Genomic DNA, 9,660 nt, shown 5'->3' with positions numbered 1-9,660 from the left:
TGTCATATGTGTAGCCTTAATTCTGTTGAGGTATTTTCCTTCTATATGCATTTTATTTAGTGTTTTTTTTTATCATAAATGGATGCTATATCTTATCAACCTCTTTTTCTGCACCTAGTGATAAGATCATATGATTTTTATGCTTTATTTTGTTAAAATGGTATTACATTGATCGGTTTGCATATATTGAACCATCCTCTTGTCTCTGGAATGAACCCCACTTGAACATGCTGCATTATTGTACTATATTTTTTAGTATTTTATTTAGAATTTTTGCATCTGTATTCATCAGAGATATTGGTCTGTAGTTTTCTTTTTTTGTGTTATCCTTGCCAGGCTTTGGTATTAGGGTTATATTGGCCTCATGGAAGAGTTTGAGAAGGATAAATATCAAATCTTCTTTGAATGTTTGGTAGAATTCACTAGTGAAACCATCTGTTTATGGATAAATGAGAACGCAACATATCACAACTTCGGAAATGCAGCAAAAGCAATAATAAAAGGGAAGTTTATATCATTATAGGCATATCTCAAGAAACAAACAAAAAAATCTCAAGTAAGCAGCTGACACTACATTTTAAGAACTGAAAAAGAGCAAAAGCAGCCCAAAGTTAGCAGAAAAGGGAAATAATAAAAATTAGAGCAGAATTGAACAAAATAGAGTATAAGAAGACTATACAAAATATTAATGCAACAGATTTTGTTCTTCAAAAAAGATTTAAAATTTACAAACCCCTGGAAAGACTCACTAAGGAAAGAAGAGAAAAGACCCAAATAAACAAAATCAGAGATGAAAGAGGAGAAATTGCCACAGAAATACAAAGGATCATACTAGAATACTATGAACTCAGTTATTTTATAATCCACTTGTGTTTAGGAAATTCATGTTACAGATAGCAACAAAAAAATTAACTTTTGTATATTTACTGAGTTTTACATTATGAGTTTGACAAAAATACTTTATATTTTATTTATCTTCATTATTAAATTTATTTATTCTAGGACTTATTTGGTTTGATTTTTGTACAAAACAAAAAACAGTTACTTTTTCCCCATGATAATTGTTAAGATTTTCAATTTGTATTCATTAGGTTTAATTTTTCTCAGGAAATTCCTCCTCCATTATTTATCAACTATTGTTATGTGGGTTTTTTTTTTTCCTTGAAGAATATTCAATACAGATACTCAAGTAATTATTCTTTATCTTTCATCTATATCATATTAACCTACTTCTATCTTTATGCTTTATCTGTTTATTTTCTGCTTAATTCAGCTTCCATTGTGCACTTTATTCATACAGTATATTTTATTTTCATATTGCATTTTACAGTCTATCTATTTATCTTCCTTTGATTTTATTCTTTCTGCGTTTTGCTTAGAAATAAACACTTTTATGCCACTCAAAATATAATTTTTAACATCATAATATGAACTTCTCCCCCACACTTTGTTATTCATATAGTTCCTAATTTTATCATTTCCAAATCATCGATGTTATCTAGGAATGCCCCTTCTTGCCAGAGCACCACTTCTGAACTATCCATTTGGCTGCTTATCACAGACAACATGGTCCCAGTCCCACTGTACTTCTTGCTCCATAGAACCTTCCTTGCCCTGGCTCAGTTGGTTGAGTGTTGTCTGGTGCACTGAGAAATCACAGGTTCGATTTCTGGCCAGGGCACATGCTTGTGCTGTGGGCTCGATCCCTGGTAGAGAGAGTGTAGGAGGCAGCCAATGGATGTTTCTCTCTCATCAGTATTTCTTTCTCTCTCTCCTTCTCCCTTCCTCTCTCTCTAAAATCACTGGAAAAAAAGAACCTACCTTGACAGATCTCCAAGAGTAGAGACTTATGTTATGAACTAAAGGTACACTTTTTCTGTTTTATTTTCCCAATTTTAAGGATATATTCTCATAAATATGCTAAAATTGTTGCATTTATGTATTTTTATGTTTATACATATTTTTATTTTCTTTATCTTAATTTGCAGTTTAATTTAATAAATGTTGTATAGGCCAAAATAGGGTTTTTCTTCAAATTTGAAAAGTAGGATGGAAGGAAAAAGAATCCTACTCAGACATATAATTATATATTTTTAAAAGTATTGCATTTACAAATGAAGTAACACAAAAGCTTTCAAAGTGAGAATTTTTTTTTTTTTTTTTCCTCACCCAAGAACAGTTTTTGCATTTATCCTCAGATAGCGTGGGAGGGAGAGAGGATAGAAGAGAGAGAGAGAGAGATTGATGTGAGAGAGACACATCGACTGGTTGCCACCCACACAACCCCAACCGGGGCTGGGGACAAACTGCAACCAAGGTATATGCCCTTAGCAAGAACCAAACCTGGGTCTCTCTGGTCCCCGGGCCAATGCTCTAACCACTGAGCCAAACCAGCCAAGGCTCAAACTGAGAATTTTTTAAATCACATAAAAGAGAATGAGAGTAACAAGGCAATGAGAATAGTCAACTAAATTAACTGTGAACACTGAAACATTCTTATAACCAAAGAGCAAAATGCATTGTGTACTGAGTGCTGAGGTTAGAGGTAGAATGAGCATCCCAATCATAACAGGTAGTATGCACATTCCATCTTTATATTTAATTTTAAGACAGATTGAAGTTTAGTTTTCAAATACAGTCCACATTATTACACAGCTCACTCTATAAAGTTAAAATCCAAGAATAACTTGTAAATCCTGTCCTAATATCTTGGCATTATTTATTTTCTCTTTAATTAACTGATTCAATTTAACATTTCAAATGCTTCCTCTAACCACGTCCCCTGAACTTGACTTGGAGAAGCATAATTATCCTACCAAAAAAAATTCTTTTAAGACAGAATGCTTTCATTGGCTCTGCCACATTTATTGGTCTTTCCCAAGCCAGTGTCATTTCCTTTAACATATTTCAAAATACTTGAATATAAGCATTTGATTCAGAAAACAAAACTAATGCTAATCAATAAATTTGCATGAAATCTAAGTAAGGCTATGAGATTAAATAAAGGCACAGTTTCTAAAATATAGTGTATAAATTTAGCCTAAATTTCAAAAATTCCTTCAGTGATTTGTTTTTATGTCATTTGTTGTTGTTGTTATTCTTTGATAGTTGTCTTCTTTAACATAAAGTAGGAGTATTTCTATTGGTTAACAATTTAACAAAACCACTTCTGTCAAATGGCCAGTCAATCTAATGAACAGTTTTGACTAAATTTTTATAAAAGACCTTTTTATAGTTACATAGTTTACTCATTTTTGTAAGCTTGTGTGTAAAGTATAAATAAGAATACATTGTCAAATACATTTCTTATAAGTTTTCATTATTTTACAAATAATTTTAGATCTTTCCCTGTCTGAAAGATTTGATGATATAGCAATACAAAAAGAATATACATTTTAAAATAATTTATAATATTTTAAAAACAGAAAATATATCACTTAGTGGAAATACTAACCTGAAATCCTACAACTTAGTCACCACTTATTCATCACCCCTGTCTTCATTCCTGATAATTTTATGTCTCTCTCTTCACTTCCTTTACTTTATTCAAAAACTAGTCAGATGCAGCTTTTCATCACAGACCTGGGAAACTTAATTTAGAATGTTTTATGTAACAGCATTAAAGTTCCTCAGCCTTCAGTCTGTAACTTATAATTATCTGCCTATTCAAAAAACATTAACTAACTTCAAATTCAAAGTCATATACATCATACTTGATTGTCACTCTATCAGATTAAACTTTTGAATATATAAGCTTAATTTTTGTTGACAGGATTGAATTGAATTTTAACTTGTAGGTGTACCAGTAATACATTTAAATGTAAATTTACTTTTTCAATGATAAATTTTCAGAACTTAGCTCAAGAATGTGAATCTAATCAAGGTATTTGCACACACAATTTCCTGTGTAAAACAATCAACAAATTTAGCAAACATGCAATGTCATCAAGTTGCAAACTTCTGTAAGCCTATGTATATAGGGTAAAAATTTCACAAAAAGTGTACTTTGTATTAAGAAAACATAATAGCCCTGGCTGGTTTGGCTCAGCAGTTAGAGCATCAGACTGTGGACCGGAGAGTCTGGAGAGTCAGTTTCTGCTAAGGGCACGTACCTCGGATGCAGTTTGTCCCCAGCCCCAGTTGGGGTCATGTGGGTGGCAACCAACCACTCGATGTGTCTCTCTCACATTGATGTTTCTCTCTCTCTCTTCCTCCCTCTCTCTCTCCCACTCTATATGAAGATAAATGCAAAAAGTCCTCAGGTGAAGATAAAAAAAGAAAACATGATAAAGAGCCCAGCTACTGTGGCTCAGTGTTTGAGCATCAACTTATGCACCAAGAGGTCGCCAGTTCAATTCCCAGCCAAGGCACATGTCCAGGTTGTGGGCCAGATCCCCAGCGGGGGGTATGCAAGAGACAGTCAATGGATGTTTTCTCTCATCAATGTTTCTATCTCTCTCTTCCTTCCTCTCTCTCTAAAATTAATAAAGAAAAAAAATTTTTTTTTTTTTATCCTCACCCGAGGACATTTTTCCACTTTTTGTTCAGATAGAGCGGGAGGGAGAGAGAGGAAGAGAGAGAGAGAAACATCGATGTGAAAGGGACACATCGAGTGGCTGCCACCCGCACGACCAACCAGGGCCGGGGACAAACTGCATCCGAGGTACGTGCCCTTAGCGGGAACTGAACCCAGGTCTCTCTGTACCGCAGGCCGATGCTCCAACCGCTGAGCCAAACCGGCCAGGGCAAAATTTTTTATTTAAAAAAGAAAACGCGATAAAGAGAAACAAATGAATATATGATGCATGTGTTCTGGAGATAAAAAAATTAATTAATTAGTGATATGTATAATATCAACTCCTAAAATATATTAGGCCATCAAAAGATTGTAGCAATTTAAAGAAAAACTGCCTTTCATTAGTAAATGACATTTTACAAAAATATTAATTTTGTTGTTTAGAAATATCCAAACAAAATGAGCCTAGATCTCAACAATAATTATCTACTTAATATATTCTCTGATAATTTGTAATTTAAATTTCATCATGCAAATCAAATTAATTAAAAATTGCAAACTATAAGAGAAAATATAACTAGTTAATAAGTTTCCATGTCACCTCCAGAAGATTACTATATATAAATTTAGAAATGAATATTGAACATAGGTACAGTTTGTCTTTGGAACATCAGTAAATAAATTACTTGGAAAGAAAATCCATATATCATTTATTAATTTCAGGTTTACATTAAAATTGTACACGGTGTTTTAATTTGAATTTAATATAGAATCTCAAGGTTTATCTGTTTAGAATCAAAATAAATATCTATTTATTCAATCAAATAAAAATAAACACCAAAGTAACTACAAGTCTCATTATTTGATGTCATAATGACCCTTCACGAAATGCTTGAACAAGCAACTTCTGCAACAAAAATAATTCACACTATTTTATTAAAATATTTGAGTTACACTAACTATTCCAGTTTTGCATAGTTCTACCAGCACAAAATAGAAAAAAAATATCTCTACTAGTATTAGTTAGTTTTATACAGTTTTTGTTTAGAATTTAAATTTAAGTTTAGCCCACAAGAGATGATAGAAAATCTCCCTAAGTGCCTCCTATCAAAACTCAACTTTTTTCCACTAGATTTTACACAAGCATTTATCAATGATCTGGCCAATTTATAAACATAATAATCAATCAATTTTGAATGACCTTACAGGAAATATGTGTTCAACATGTGTTCCTTTAGAGGGTTAATTTGTTTTTTACTTTCGATGAAATCAACAATCATGTGCATTAAGTCAAATTTTGCCTGAGGAAACATCGCTTAGGGCTATAAGGAAACTATCACCCTCAGGTGTTTTGTTTTGTTTTCTTTTTTGTGTGTGTGGTTTTTTGTTTGTTTTAATTCTCACCTGAGGATATTTTGCATTTATCTTCAGATAGAGTAGGAGAGAGAGAGGAAGGGAAAGAGAGAGAGATAGAAATATCAACATGAGAGAGACAAATCAATTGGTTGCCACCCACACAACCCCAACCGGGACCGGGGACAAACTGCAACCGAAGTACATGCCCTTACTTCAGTGGGAATTGAACCTGGGACTCCTCGGTCCAAGCACCGGTGATCTAACCACTGAACCATACTGGCCAGAGCGTGCGCATGTGTGTATTTTTTTTTTTTTTAATCCTCACCCGAGGACATTTTTCGATATTTTGTTCAGATAGAGTGGGAGGGAGAGAGAGAGAGAAACATCGACGTGAAAGCGACACATCGAGTGGTTGCCATCCACACGACCCAACCAGGGCCGGGGACAAACTGCAACCGAGGTACGTGCCCTTAGCGGGAACCGAACCCGGGTCTCTCCGGACCGCAGGCTGACGCTCTAACCGCTGAGCCAAACCGGCCAGGGCGCATGTGTGTATTTTTTAATGTTTGGTAGATATCAAAATTGAAATGGACCTAGTGCAATATATTTGATTATATCTTCTCTTAAAATTTTATGAAGAACTTTTGAGGAAGTAAAGAACAGAAACAATTGAATACAAAATACGGTAGGTGAATATCCCCACTAATTGAAACGAGCTCTTCCTACTACAGCACCAAATACATCAAAGTTAAAAACTAAAATACTTTACAAAAATAGTAACACTACTAAGAGTTGAACACATGGAGAGTGTGTTGGGAAATGTATCTTTAAAAGTACATATAAATTCACTTTTCAGAACTCAATAAAAAAGGGGCTTCAGGGACATACCTTTGAAACTCTCTTAGTTGAATGTGGGAAGAAAGAGATGTGAGCCTCTAAACTGGAAGCTATCACATATACATTGAAACAAATTTATCAGAAAAAACAAGTAGTTGATTTTAATATTAGCCTTAATTCAAAATTATGATTGATTTAATGACATCAATTTTCAGTGAAACAGCTCTCTATGGAAAGCTGTAACAATTTAAAGGAGAGAAGTAGTGGGAATTTATATATCTAATATTAGTTTCTCATTCTTCAGAAAAGCCAATTAGGAAAAATGATGGGTGAATGTTAACCATACTGTAGACCACACTGTGGCCCTGGCCATGTTTTTTGTTTTGGCATGAGGGTTATTATCAAACAACAGGCAAGCAGAACCTTCAGAAGAGCTCATACTCTGTTTTTTTTTTTAATTTTTTTTTCTTTATTGATTTTTAAAAAAGGAAGGGAGAGGGAGAGAGAGAGAAACATCTATGAGAGAGAATATCAATTGGCTGCCTCCTGCATGCCCCCCACTGGGGATTTGGCCCACAACCTGGGCATATGTCCCCACCGGGAATTGAACCGCTGACCTCTTAGTGCAGTGGTCAATGCTCAACCACTGAGCCACACCAGCCGGGCTACTCTTTCTTTTACATTCCTGAAACCATCATTTAAAGATGTCTGGACTAGCTGTGTACTATGTGAGATCATGTGGAGCAGACAATAGCTGTCAAACTTGAGTAGCCTTTTGTTAACCACCTTCAGCCAAGTCACTATCTAACAGCAGCCTCACAAGTCACATCATGTGAACAGAAGGACCAGCCATGCTGAGCCTGACCCACAGAATGGTGAGCCTCTAAATTTGGAGAGATTTGTTATGCAACAACAGACTACTCAAATACAAGTATAAAGGTAAAGTCAGAAAATAAAAGGAAATTAATTATTCTTAAAATTATATAAATTTCTATATACCAAACATCAAGAAAAAAATTGAAAAGTACATTTCCGTAAAATAAGGTCATTTTAAAATGAAAAATATTGAGATGTCCCTTGCTAAATCAGTTAAAATCATTAACATAGCGGCTTAGCGAGAAGGGGTTGAAGCCGGTCACTTTTAAGGACCTGGAAGACATTTTTCTGGCCTTCACAACCTTGCTGCAATGCGGTTAGAGATTCTCCCCAGACTCGCTATTATGGGCACATGCTTACTTATCCTTGGAATCGCCACCACACACGTCCACAGGTTCAGTAATGGGGGCAAGGAATAAAAGGTTGCATGTTATTCTTATCAGTGGACTTTGATTGAAAGAGATAAACGGGTCTCTGGAGTTAATCCTTACTATGTGTCAAAGGGTTTGGAGAACATTGGTTAAGGGAGTATTCTCCTAATTGATGAAAAATAACTCAATTATGCTTATCTACCCTTGCTAGAAGGTTATGCAGTATATTATGCAGTGTGTACTAAAAATTAAAAAGTGAAAAAAAAGTCATTAACATGGATAATGTAGTGATGGCAAAGGGCATGATAAATAATGTACAAAAGATGAAATATAGTCAAGTAAGTGTGTTTATTTGTCCTTAAGATAAAATGACATTTAGGATAAGTTACATGTTAATTTTTAAATATATTAAAATAAATTATTATAAAATAAAGAGAGATGGCAATCTTATGCACAACTTTGGGAAGCACATTTTGCTAAATCTTTTGGGCAATGAATTTGCCAATGAGTATACAAAACATTAGAAGTTCAAACTCTATAAGAAACAATTCAGTTTTGAATCACTAATCCCAAAGTAATAAATTTTTAAAATTATTTATATATAAATTTTCTCCACATTGGTATGGAGAGTGTGAAATCTGAAAAGAAAACACTGTTTTAACAATAAAGGAGTGAGAGTAAATTATATCATATCCATATGATAATAAGCAGAGCTATTCATGATAAATGGTGAAGGTGAATATTACCTAAATTGGTTTCTCTACTTCTGTTCTTGATTTTCAAAAATGGTTCTCCCCTGAATCCATTAACTACATTATCTCTGTATAAGAGCTGTGTGTTCTGCTTTATTTGCATATCTCATTTTGTTGTTATTGAAAACTACGCATTTTAAATAAACTTATATGATAATTCTGGAAATAAGATTCTTTTCCCTCCCTGGGTTTTTGTTGTTGTTAGCTTTTTATTTTAGTGACTTTTCTCAACTAATACTGTAAAGTTTGTATTTGTTGTCATGTGTAGCCATTGAAGTCTCAGCTCAGGTTAGTGGTCAGCTAATGGTTGAACAAAAACTCTTTAAATGAGGTCATTGTTCTTTGCTTTTAATACATCCTACCAGCAGAAACCAGTATTCTTTTCCAGATTTTACATTTTCTATGCATTACACCACAGGATGGGAGGTGGGGAGCACAACTCTTCTTGCCACCAGCATTACCTCTGCAGCCCTGAAACAACTGGATTGCCACAAAGAGTAGAATATTCAACCAATAGCCAAAGACTGTGCACCTCAACAATCAGGCCTCAGACTTAGAGAAGAAATCTGCAGCTGGGGCTAAAATGGCACCAGTCCAGGGCTTTGGACATTGCAATCCTGATGCATGAGCCTCAGGAACCCCAGCAACCAGCTTCCCAGAAACCACCAGTGGACATTGTCGATTCCCTGGGGATACCAGTGACCTGTTCAGGCTACTTGTTTCTTTCTCAAAACCCACCCTACTGCATCTAGAATAGTTCTGCACAAAGAAAATCATACCACTTACTTCTCAATTTTGATTCTTTCTAATTGTTTCCCATGATACATGGCCAAAATCTCTATCCAAATTTTGATAGAGACTGCTAATCCCTTCTCACTCACTATGCCTTCTCAAATTCTCTTTAATAATATTCTTCTTTTTTTCCCCCCATTTAATTCTGTATTGATTTCAG

At 34.5% G+C, this 9,660-nt stretch overlaps 1 pseudogene; it reads left to right on the top strand.

Moving 5' to 3' along the window:
- Nucleotides 1–7,896: 7,896 nt before the first annotated feature.
- On the top strand, nucleotides 7,897–9,209 carry LOC118617002 (annotated as a pseudogene).
- The last annotated feature ends 451 nt before the right edge of the window (nucleotides 9,210–9,660 follow it).

This window comes from Molossus molossus, unplaced genomic scaffold (assembly GCF_014108415.1).
Source record: "Molossus molossus isolate mMolMol1 unplaced genomic scaffold, mMolMol1.p scaffold_m16_p_5, whole genome shotgun sequence".
Lineage (NCBI taxonomy): Eukaryota > Metazoa > Chordata > Mammalia > Chiroptera > Molossidae > Molossus > Molossus molossus.
The sequence above is the reverse complement of the archived record's forward strand: the minus strand, read 5'-3'. Positions and strand labels throughout refer to the sequence as shown.